Below are 10,186 nucleotides of genomic sequence, written 5' to 3'. Positions count from 1 at the left end.
ACTTTCATTTTATACACTTTTGGCCCAAAAATATAAATTTTTGGCTGTAGCCCCCCTGCTTACCAATTTTTTTACATCTAATATTTCCGCCCCCCCCCCCCCCCCCCCCCCCCCCCCCCCCCCCGAAGCCAACGTTGAAGCTCCGCCCCTACACACAAGAAACTGTTACTTGTTTGTTCTTTATTCCATAAAAGCATGCTTATAGAGAATTCACCCTTCACTTTAATAGGGAATTCACTGTGGCGTTTTATCAAACACTTAATAGGCACGTAAAAAGAAACCGTCCCGTTCAATCAAAATTATATGCAAATGAACTCTAATTGACATATTGTGGGACGTGAAATAGGTATAATGATAATAATAATAATAATAATAATAATAATAATAATAATAATAATAATAATCTAACCTAATAAATGAAAATCAATTTTGCCAAATGTCATTTGCTCATTAATTTTGCCACATGTCATTTTAAAAAAAATTTGAATTATTTTTTTCCACTTGTCATTTTCTTGTATTTTTCATTTTCTTAAATTCAAAATCCATATTTTAGTGAGATTTATATATGTAAAGTAGATTACTCTATTAAATTTCATAATAAATACTCTATAATCTTTAAAATATCTTATATTATATATTAAATTACTTACTTTATTTATTACATTCTTTGTATTTATATAAACTTATTATTTTAAAAAATATATATTTCTTATAATTTTATATTTAACTTTTTTTTTCTAAACCCGTGTAATACACGGGTTTCACACCTAGTAATAATAATAATAAACGAATAGGGGGATCAAATGAACAAGTGCAATTCAGAGTCAAAATCTGATTTAGGTAGGGGTCATCTTGACTTTTTGTTAACTTCAAAAGTAAACGACAGCAATCCTTTAGAAAAAAATTCCCTGGAAGTTCCGACTTCTTACGTATTTCCTAAAGAATTCCTAGAAAATAAATAAAATGCGTTTAAAATACAGCTCCTCTAGACGATGGACAATTCTACATATTTCCTAGGAATCTTTTACCTGGTTTTGATTTCCTCATAAATTTCCTGGGAATAATTAAGTTAAAAATAATAATTAACTTTTTGTTATTTCCTGGAAAATCCCATCAACTAATTTTAAACGGAAATTCTGTACATATCCTCAAATCAAATTGTTTCGCATAACTCTTGTGATTAGAATAGTATTTATATACTCATGGTTTAACAATTTATTAGAATTGTACTTGTATAACATGATTTGACAATATACATCTTGTGACGATTTTGACAATTTATACGAACGAAGGTACGTAATGTAGAGCAAATACACAATCCCAACAAACACCCTGTGATACATTAATGACGATTGACGCATTGTAATGTTATTTACATGTGTTCTGATAGGATTCTTGATTGGCAATCTATCTGGCGCTTATTGTAGTCGAACCGGTGCAATCGCTAAGCCATTCACCAGAGACCGGAGCAGGCGGGAATTCTTTCAACAAAACCGCTGTATCACTGGTTTCAGACGGAGGTAGCGGTTTGCTGTCATCATCGTCTATTCTCCCCAGGGATTGAATATCCTCCAACACATCCAACACCTCATTCATTGTAGGCCTCATTTCTGAATAATACTGTAAACACCGGAAAGCCAACTCTGCTACTGATGGGATCGTTCTCATGATTTCAGCATCTGGATCGGATCCTAGAATTACAGGGTCGATCAGTTGATCTAAGGCACCTATTTGGATCCTGTTTAAAGCCAGATTAGCCAAACTAATCTCATCTTGTGACCTATTTAAATCAACAGCCACCATCGATGATATTAATTCAATCAAGATCACTCCAAAGCTGTAAACATCACTCTTATCAGTTAACCGGTAACGATTGTGATATTGGGGATCCACGTATCCCGGGGTTCCTTGAGGAGCTATAGAAATGTGAGTGACGTCATTCGGTAAGAGCCTTGAGAGCCCAAAATCTGCTACGTTTTGGCACTGAAATTGTGATCAAGAAGAATATTACTAGTCTTCACATCTCGATGTATGATTTCAGAGGCATGAAGGGACATTAATGCTCTAGCAGTTTCAATGGCGATGTTCATGCATACTGGCCATGTCAGCAAGCTTGGATTTGCTAGTTCGCCATGGAGCTGATCAGCAAGTGTGCCATTGGAGATGTATTCATACACAAGGAGAAGTTCATGGCTCTGTCGAGAGGTGCAACCATAGAGCACCACAAGGTTAGGGTGACGTAATCTGTTAGAAAAATGGGATAATAATAGCCTTGGAAATTCATTGTGATTTCACTATGAAATCAAAGTATTGGGTGGTACTCCCTAATCTTTGATCGGATAAGGCTCAGAAGAGAAAAGAACAGAGAATGAGATATATATGAATTTCGTGAGTATAAGAAAAAACCGACCAAAATTGGTTAAATACCTCCTTTGTCTGAAAACTGTCAAAACTGTCATAAAACAGTTTGGAAACGGCCAAAAAACTGTCATAAATCCGGGTTTTCTATAAGGATTAATACCAAGCTAAAAAAACGGGTCAAATATTCTAAATTTGGATTTCTGATGCATTTTCGATTCCAGCCAGGGGCTGCCGCCCATTGGACCCCGCTCCCAGGGGCGCTGCCCCCGGACCCCGTTCATTTAGGGGCTTCGCCCCTAAATGACAATATACTTTTAATCTTGAATAAATTTAAACAAATGTGCACTCCACACCTTCCTTACTTGTTTAATATTTATCAAGATCACTTTTGGTCACACAAAGTAATCCCATTACACTTAAATCACATTAGTGAACACAAATCACCAACAAACCTCCCCCATTTAAGTGTAATCTTGATTAATTTAAAACAAAAAACATAACAACAAACTGATGCATAAATGAAATATCGTGACGATTGAATTTCACATTAGTATATTATTCATTCCAAATATTCGAATATTAGGGTGTCACTAAGGATTGAACCCTTTCTATTCTAAGTGAATACATGAAGATAATATACACAACAGTTTACATTCTCAAAGTTCTAACTTCACACTATATTTTACTAGCTTGTGTTCCATCCTTCAATAAGCATATCAAAGTCAAGTACCAACTTCTTGAAGTAGCTAAACTTCATGCTTATATAGGTAGTTCTTTTGTTCTTGCACATGCAAATGCAATTTTTCAAAGAACTATTAAGAAATAAAATTTCAACCTCCTTAACTTGCAGTATTGAACACATACCTTGGGATGATGATAAAATGTGTTCCAATCTTCAAATATCAAGCTTTCCACATTGAATTCAACATTTAATATTGCATTAGATGGGATTTAGGTATCTCAATATAAAAGATTTAAGTGGACTTTAAACACATCCCTATAGCCGCCTTGTGCACAAGATTTCTTGCTAACCCTTTCGTTAAATGATCGACTAAGTTCAACTGAGTTCTCACAAACTCCACAGATATCACACCAGTCATGATGAACTCACGAATCATGCTACGTCTAACACCTAAAAGTCTAGACTTCCCATTATACACTTGACTATAAGCCTTAGCCAAGGTTGCAGCACTATCACACCTGATAGAAATGGTAGATATCTGTTTTGGCCATAATGGAATCTCATAAGTCAAATTCCTTAGCCACTTAGCTTCTTTACCAGCAGCAGACAATGCAACAAACTCAGACTCCATGGTTGAGTTAGTAATACAGGTCTGTTTCTTAGATGCCTAAGAAATGACACATCCTCCAAGAAAAAACACCCAACCACTTGTAGAGGAGTGATCCTCTAAGTTGTTAATCCAGCTGGCATCTGAATAACCTTCCAAAACAGAAGGATATCCACTATAAGTTAAACCATAATTCATGGTCCCTTTCAAATACTTAAATACTCTACTCACAGCTTGCCAATGATGTGAACTAGGATTACTAGTATCTCTACTAAGCCTCCCCACAACATAAGCTATATCATGCCTAGTACTAATCATGGCATACATGAGACAACCAATAGCCCTTGAGTATTCTAGTTGAGACACTAGAGATCCTTTATTAGGTAGAAGCTTAAGACTAGGATCTATAGGAGTGCTAACAGGAGAACAATTGTCAAAGTTAAACTTTTTCAATATCTTCTCAATATAATGAGATTGAGAAATTAAAATCCCATTGTTTCCTTTTCTAATTCTTATACCAAGAATTACCTCAACCTCCCCCATGTCTTTCGTATCAAAACTAAATGATAAGAATTTCTTGGTTTTATCAACTTCTTCTAAATCGGTACCAAAAATCAACATATCATCTACATATAAGCAAATCATGACTCCTTTACCAGAAGTATCAAATTTGCTATATACACACTTGTCAGCTTGGTTTAATGCAAAACCATTAGACAAGACAACATCATCAAACTTTTGATGCCATTGTTTTGGTGTTTGTTTCAAACCATATAATGATTTCTTCAACTTGCACACTTTGTGTTCATTTTCAGGCATCACAAACCCTTCAGGTTGTTTCTTGTATATTTCCTCATCCAAGTCACCATTCAAGAATGCCGTTTTCACATCCATTTGGTGAATCACAAGATTATGTATAGCTGCAAGAGCTAATAATAATCTAATAGTAGAAATTCTGGCAACAGAAGCATAAGTATCAAAGAAATCAATGCCTTCCTTTTGTCTAAAGCCTTGGATAAGCAATCTGGCTTTATATTTATCGATTGTGCCATCCACCTTCATTTTTCTTTTGAGGATCCATTTACAACCTAATGCCTTGCAACCAGGAGGTAAATCAGTCAATAAATGAACATCCCTAGAAGCCATAGCTTCACTGAAAGTCTTTGGATCCTTTTCAATATTAAAACAATATTAATGTTGAGAAATAGTTTCATTCCTTGTTCCTTCAACTAAATATAGTTGAAAATCAGATCCAAAAGACTTAGCTTTTCTAGCACTGGTGCTTTTCCTAGGTTCAGATACAGAACTTGCACCACCAAAAACATGTTCAACTTGAGTAGTACTCTTGCTGGAAGATTGATGAATCATTTCCCTTGGTCTAGGTATAGATGTAAATCTTTCTTCATCAAAGATAGTATCTCTTGACTTTATCACTGTGTTTATAGACACAGAGTCATTAGATTGTAAAACATAGAATCTATATGCTTTGGAATGCTCAGCATATCCAATAAAGATACAATTTATACCTCTCTCACCCAATGTTTTCCTTTTAGGTTCAGTGAGCCTTACAACTGCTTTACAACCCCAAACTTTGAGATAACTCAAATTTGGTACCTTTTTACACCAGTTCATAAGGAGTATTCTTACTCCTTTTATTTGGAGTTCTATTCAAGATGTAACATGTAGTTAACATTGCCTCACCCCAAAACCCTTCACTTAAACCAGAATATGACAACATGGAATTAACCATTTCTTTCAAATTCCTATTCTTCATTTCAGCTACAGCATTTTGTTGTGGTGTATATGGAGCTGTGGTTTGATGTATTATTCCAATTGATTTAAAATAAACTGGATCATAAAACTCACCACCTCTATAAGTATGCAATACTTTTATTAATTCATTTTTATGAACCTTAACTTGTTGTTTATAAATTTTAAATTTATCAAGTGCTTCATCCTTAGAATGTAGCAAATAGATATAACAATATCTAGATGCATCATCAATAAAAGTAACAACATACGTCTTGTTTCTAAGGGAAGGTGTTGCATGGAAATCACATAAATCACTATGTATAAGATCCAATACCTTGCTTTCCCTAACAACATCTTTGAAAGGTTATCTAGTGATTTTAGTTAGCATGCATGTTTTACATTTTTCATTATTTTGCTTATCAAAAGTAGGAATTAAACTCATTTTATACATGTCTTTTAATCTCTTGTAATGAACGTGTCCTAGTCTAGCATGCCATAATTCAGATTTATGAAAATTATTGTTAGTACTACTAGAAGCCATGCAAATAGAATTATCACTAGAAGGATAATTAATATTGCTGGGAAACATATGCATCAAATACACTCTATAACTAGGCAGCGGAATAATCGAAACAACAAAACGATTTACCTAAGTGTACATGAACCCTATAGATCTATGGCTTCATACTATTACTTCTACCCTAAGAAAACCGAAATTATAAGAAGAATACTAACCTCTTTGGCAGCCAAAGATCTTCGAGCTTGACTCCTTGTGCGTGCCACCTTGTTTGGATGATGAGGATCCAAACTAGAATCCCTCTCTTGGTTCACACCCAATGAACTCAAAAGAGTAGAAACAAATATAAACTAGGAGGGATGAACTCACGAAAAGTTCTGTCACAATGAGGGAGAAAGAAGGTGGCGAATACTCAAGCCAAAAATGAGCAAAGAGGAATGAATCCCTAAGGCCCTATTTATAGCCTTGGATACCTCCTAGGGTTTTATCCTTTCACCCATGTGGGATGGGATATGCTAGGAACGAAATTCCCTTTATCCAAAGGGAATTTTTGTCCAACCCGCTTCCTTCCAGGGTTCTGGAATGTTCCTTGTTCAATCAACTATTGATTAATACACATTCAACCCTTCTATTATTTAAACTGTTAATTAATTCCCAAATTGTTTTTTCCAATTAGTTTCTAATTAATTATTAAACCATAATAATTAATAAACTAATTACTCCTATTATATATTCTACTCAATTCTGACTCTTGAGGGCAACCCAAGAGGACCCTGCTATTATTAGAAATATCACCAACTAGTTAATGATCTTGGACACACTTCCAACAAATATTAAGCCTAATCATTTCATTACATATATAGGCAAATCCCATAAAAGAACCATGTCTTGAAAAGATATACTTGTCACTTTCTAACACTTGTTTGTAACCACAATTATTTAATACAATTTCAGACGCGAGATTCTTACGAATCCCTGGAACATATAAAACATTGTTTAAACACAAACATTTCCCAGAAGTAAAAGTAAGTAAAACAAATCCTATGCCCTTGATTGGTTCAGTTGCAACATTTCCCATCTTCACAACAGATCCATCTTCAATTGGTTGAAAGTCCTTGAACCAATATAGATCTTTGCAAACATGACTTGTTGCTCCCGAATCAACCCACCATGAAACTTTATCATACTGCACATAAAATGCTTCAGACATCACATAAATATAATTCTGAATATATTTAGAATTTTGCATGAAAACAGAAATTTGACCTTGTTGCTTTTCTAGATCCTTGGATCCGCTTGGTCCAGCACCATCCTTATTCACTTTGCGAAAACGACAATATTTCTTGAAGTGACCCGGTTTGTTACAATTCCAATAAACCAACTTAGCCTTCTTGTTGGAAGAATTGTCATCCTTTCCTTTAAACTTCCTTTTTCCATTACATTTCTTGGGATTCTTTTAACTTCTCCTTCCACCATGTTCACAAAAGAGGAACTAACTTGGTTTTTGCCTTTAGGATTGTTATCAAGTTCTTGAGTCCTTATGGAATCTTCAATCCTTAAATGGCTTCCAAGTTGAGTCAAAGTCAATTCCTATTTGTTATGTTTTAGATTGTATTTAAAATCCTTCCAGGAAGGGGGCAGTTTGTCAATAATCACAGCCAGAGAAATGGCTTCATCCATTTTTAGATTGTGTTGAGCAAACTGTACCAAGATCCTTAACATTTCATGGAATTGTTCCATAATAGGCTTGGAGTCAACCATCTTGTAACCCATAAAGTTACTGACAAGAAACTTCTTGCTAGAAACATCTTCAGCCATGTACTTGGATTCAAGAGAATCCTACAGTTCTTTTGCAGATTCGAAAATTTGATATATATCAAAAAGAGAGTCAGACATACCATTGAGAATATGACCACGACATATGTAATCATCATTTTCCCACTTTGATCTCCTTCTTGTTGCCTCCAAAGGTTCATATTCAACAAATTCTGGTAAAATTGGCATGGGTGTACTCAGAACATACACCACTTTCAGAGTGGTAAGGAGAAAATGCATCTTCTTCTGCCATCTACGAAAATCTTGCCCTTCAAACTTGTTCAATTTGTCAAACTTTCTTGTCATATCCTTCACAGAATCGCCACTTGCCATGATCACGGAATACTTTGATTTTTGTTAGAAAAATGGGATAATAATAGCCTTGGAAATTCTAAGAATTGTGATTTCACTATCAAATCAAAGTATTGGGTGGTACTCCCTAATCTTTGATTGGATAATCAGAAGAGAAAAGAACAGAGTGAGTACTAGAAAAAACTGACCAAAATTGGTTAAATACCTCCTTTGTCTGAAAACTGTCAAAACTGTCATAAACAGTAAAAAAAACTGTCATAAATCCGGGTTTTCTATAAGGATTAATACCAAGCCAAAAAACGGGTCAAATATTCTAAATTTGGATTTCTGATGCATTTTCGATCCCAGCCAGGGGCTCTGCCCCTTGGACCCTGCCAGGGGCTGCCGCCCCGTGGACCCCTCTCCTAGGGGCGCTGCCCCTGGACTCCCGTTCGTTCAGGGGCTTCGCCCCTAAATGACAGTATACTTTTAATCTTGAATAAATTTAAACAAGTGTGCACTCCACACCTTCCTTACTTGTTTAATATTTATCAAGATCACTTTTGGTCACAAAAAATGATCCCATTACAATTAAATCACATTAGTGAACACAAATCACCAACATAATCTGGTGAGGATTTTAATCTCATTAATGAAATGATGGACTCGTATGTAGATGTGCTCGTAAAGTCTCTTCACTGCAGTTTACCATAGTAAACAACTCCAAAACCTCCAATCCGTTGTTCCTGAGAAGGGTTAAAATTTCTGGTGGCATCTTCAAGCTCTGTGTAGGAGAAAACAGAGACGCCAACAACAAAGTGACTGACATCTTCACTGATTGGTGTTTTTTTCTTTGATGAGAAATAGGAAAATAGGTTGCTCTTGTACATATGACAGATTATGAACATGACAAGAAAGATCATAATGATGAAGATGTTTGGATTAATCAGGTAGTACTCCCTAATCTTTGATTGGATAATCAGAAGAGAAAAGAACAGAGTGAGTACTAGAAAAAACTAACCAAAATTGGTTAAATACCTCATTTGTCTGAAAACTGTCAAAACTGTCATAAACAGTAAAAAAAACTGTCATAAATCCGGGTTTTCTATAAGGATTAATACCAAGCCAAAAAACGGGTCAAATATTCTAAATTTGGATTTCTGATGCATTTTCGATCCCAGCCAGGGGCTCTGCCCCTTGGACCCTGCCAGGAGCTGCCGCCCCGTGGACCCCTCTCCTAGGGGCGCTGCCCCTGGACTCCCGTTCGTTCAGGGGCTTCGCCCCTAAATGACAGTATACTTTTAATCTTGAATAAATTTAAACAAGTGTGCACTCCACACCTTCCTTACTTGTTTAATATTTATCAAGATCACTTTTGGTCACACAAAATGATCCCATTACAATTAAATCACATTAGTGAACACAAATCACCAACATAATCTGGTGAGGATTTTAATCTCATTAATGAAATGATGGACTCGTATGTAGATGTGCTCGTAAAGTCTCTTCTCTGCAGTTTACCATAGTAAACAACTCCAAAACCTCCAATCCGTTGTTCCTGAGAAGGGTTAAAATTTCTGGTGGCATCTTCAAGCTCTGTGTAGGAGAAAACAGAGACGCCAACAACAAAGTGACTGACATCTTCACTGATTGGTGTTTTTTTCTTTGATGAGAAATAGGAAAATAGGTTGCTCTTGTACATATGACAGATAATGAACATGACAAGAAAGATCATAATGATGAAGATGTTTGGATTAATCAGGTGGTTTAAGTCACAGGTTAGGTTGTTATTGGTCAGGTTTAGATTAATTTGTTTTGAGTTTGTGTGGAATAACTTTAGGTTCAAAGACATTGCATGGCATGATTTTGAAGACCCAAAAGCATATTTTCGGTTTGGTATCACAGTGATGCATGTTGCAGCTAATGGGTATTTTACTTCACAGGGTACTTCATTTGCTTTATTTTATTTAGAGTGAATAAAAGACTTGGTAAATAGGTTTGACCGGTTCTTAGGCTAGTGCACGTGGGTGGTCTTCCCAGTTTACCTGATCTTTAGCTAGCATTATTAGATTTCTTTTATTTTCTTTATGATGTTATATCAGTTCGGTGTCAGGCTATATATAGCCCTTTATATGTGAATGAAAGACAAGGCTTTTCGTTT

General features: G+C 35.5%; 1 pseudogene; it reads right to left on the bottom strand.

Moving 5' to 3' along the window:
- Nucleotides 1-1,219: 1,219 nt before the first annotated feature.
- On the bottom strand, nucleotides 1,220-9,877 carry LOC111907556 (LEAF RUST 10 DISEASE-RESISTANCE LOCUS RECEPTOR-LIKE PROTEIN KINASE-like 1.2; annotated as a pseudogene).
- Between the last annotated feature and the right edge of the window lie 309 nt (nucleotides 9,878-10,186).

Source organism: Lactuca sativa, chromosome 3 (genome assembly GCF_002870075.4).
Source record: "Lactuca sativa cultivar Salinas chromosome 3, Lsat_Salinas_v11, whole genome shotgun sequence".
NCBI classification, from domain to species: Eukaryota; Viridiplantae; Streptophyta; class Magnoliopsida; order Asterales; family Asteraceae; genus Lactuca; species Lactuca sativa.
This window is presented reverse-complemented; position numbering and strand designations above follow the sequence as displayed.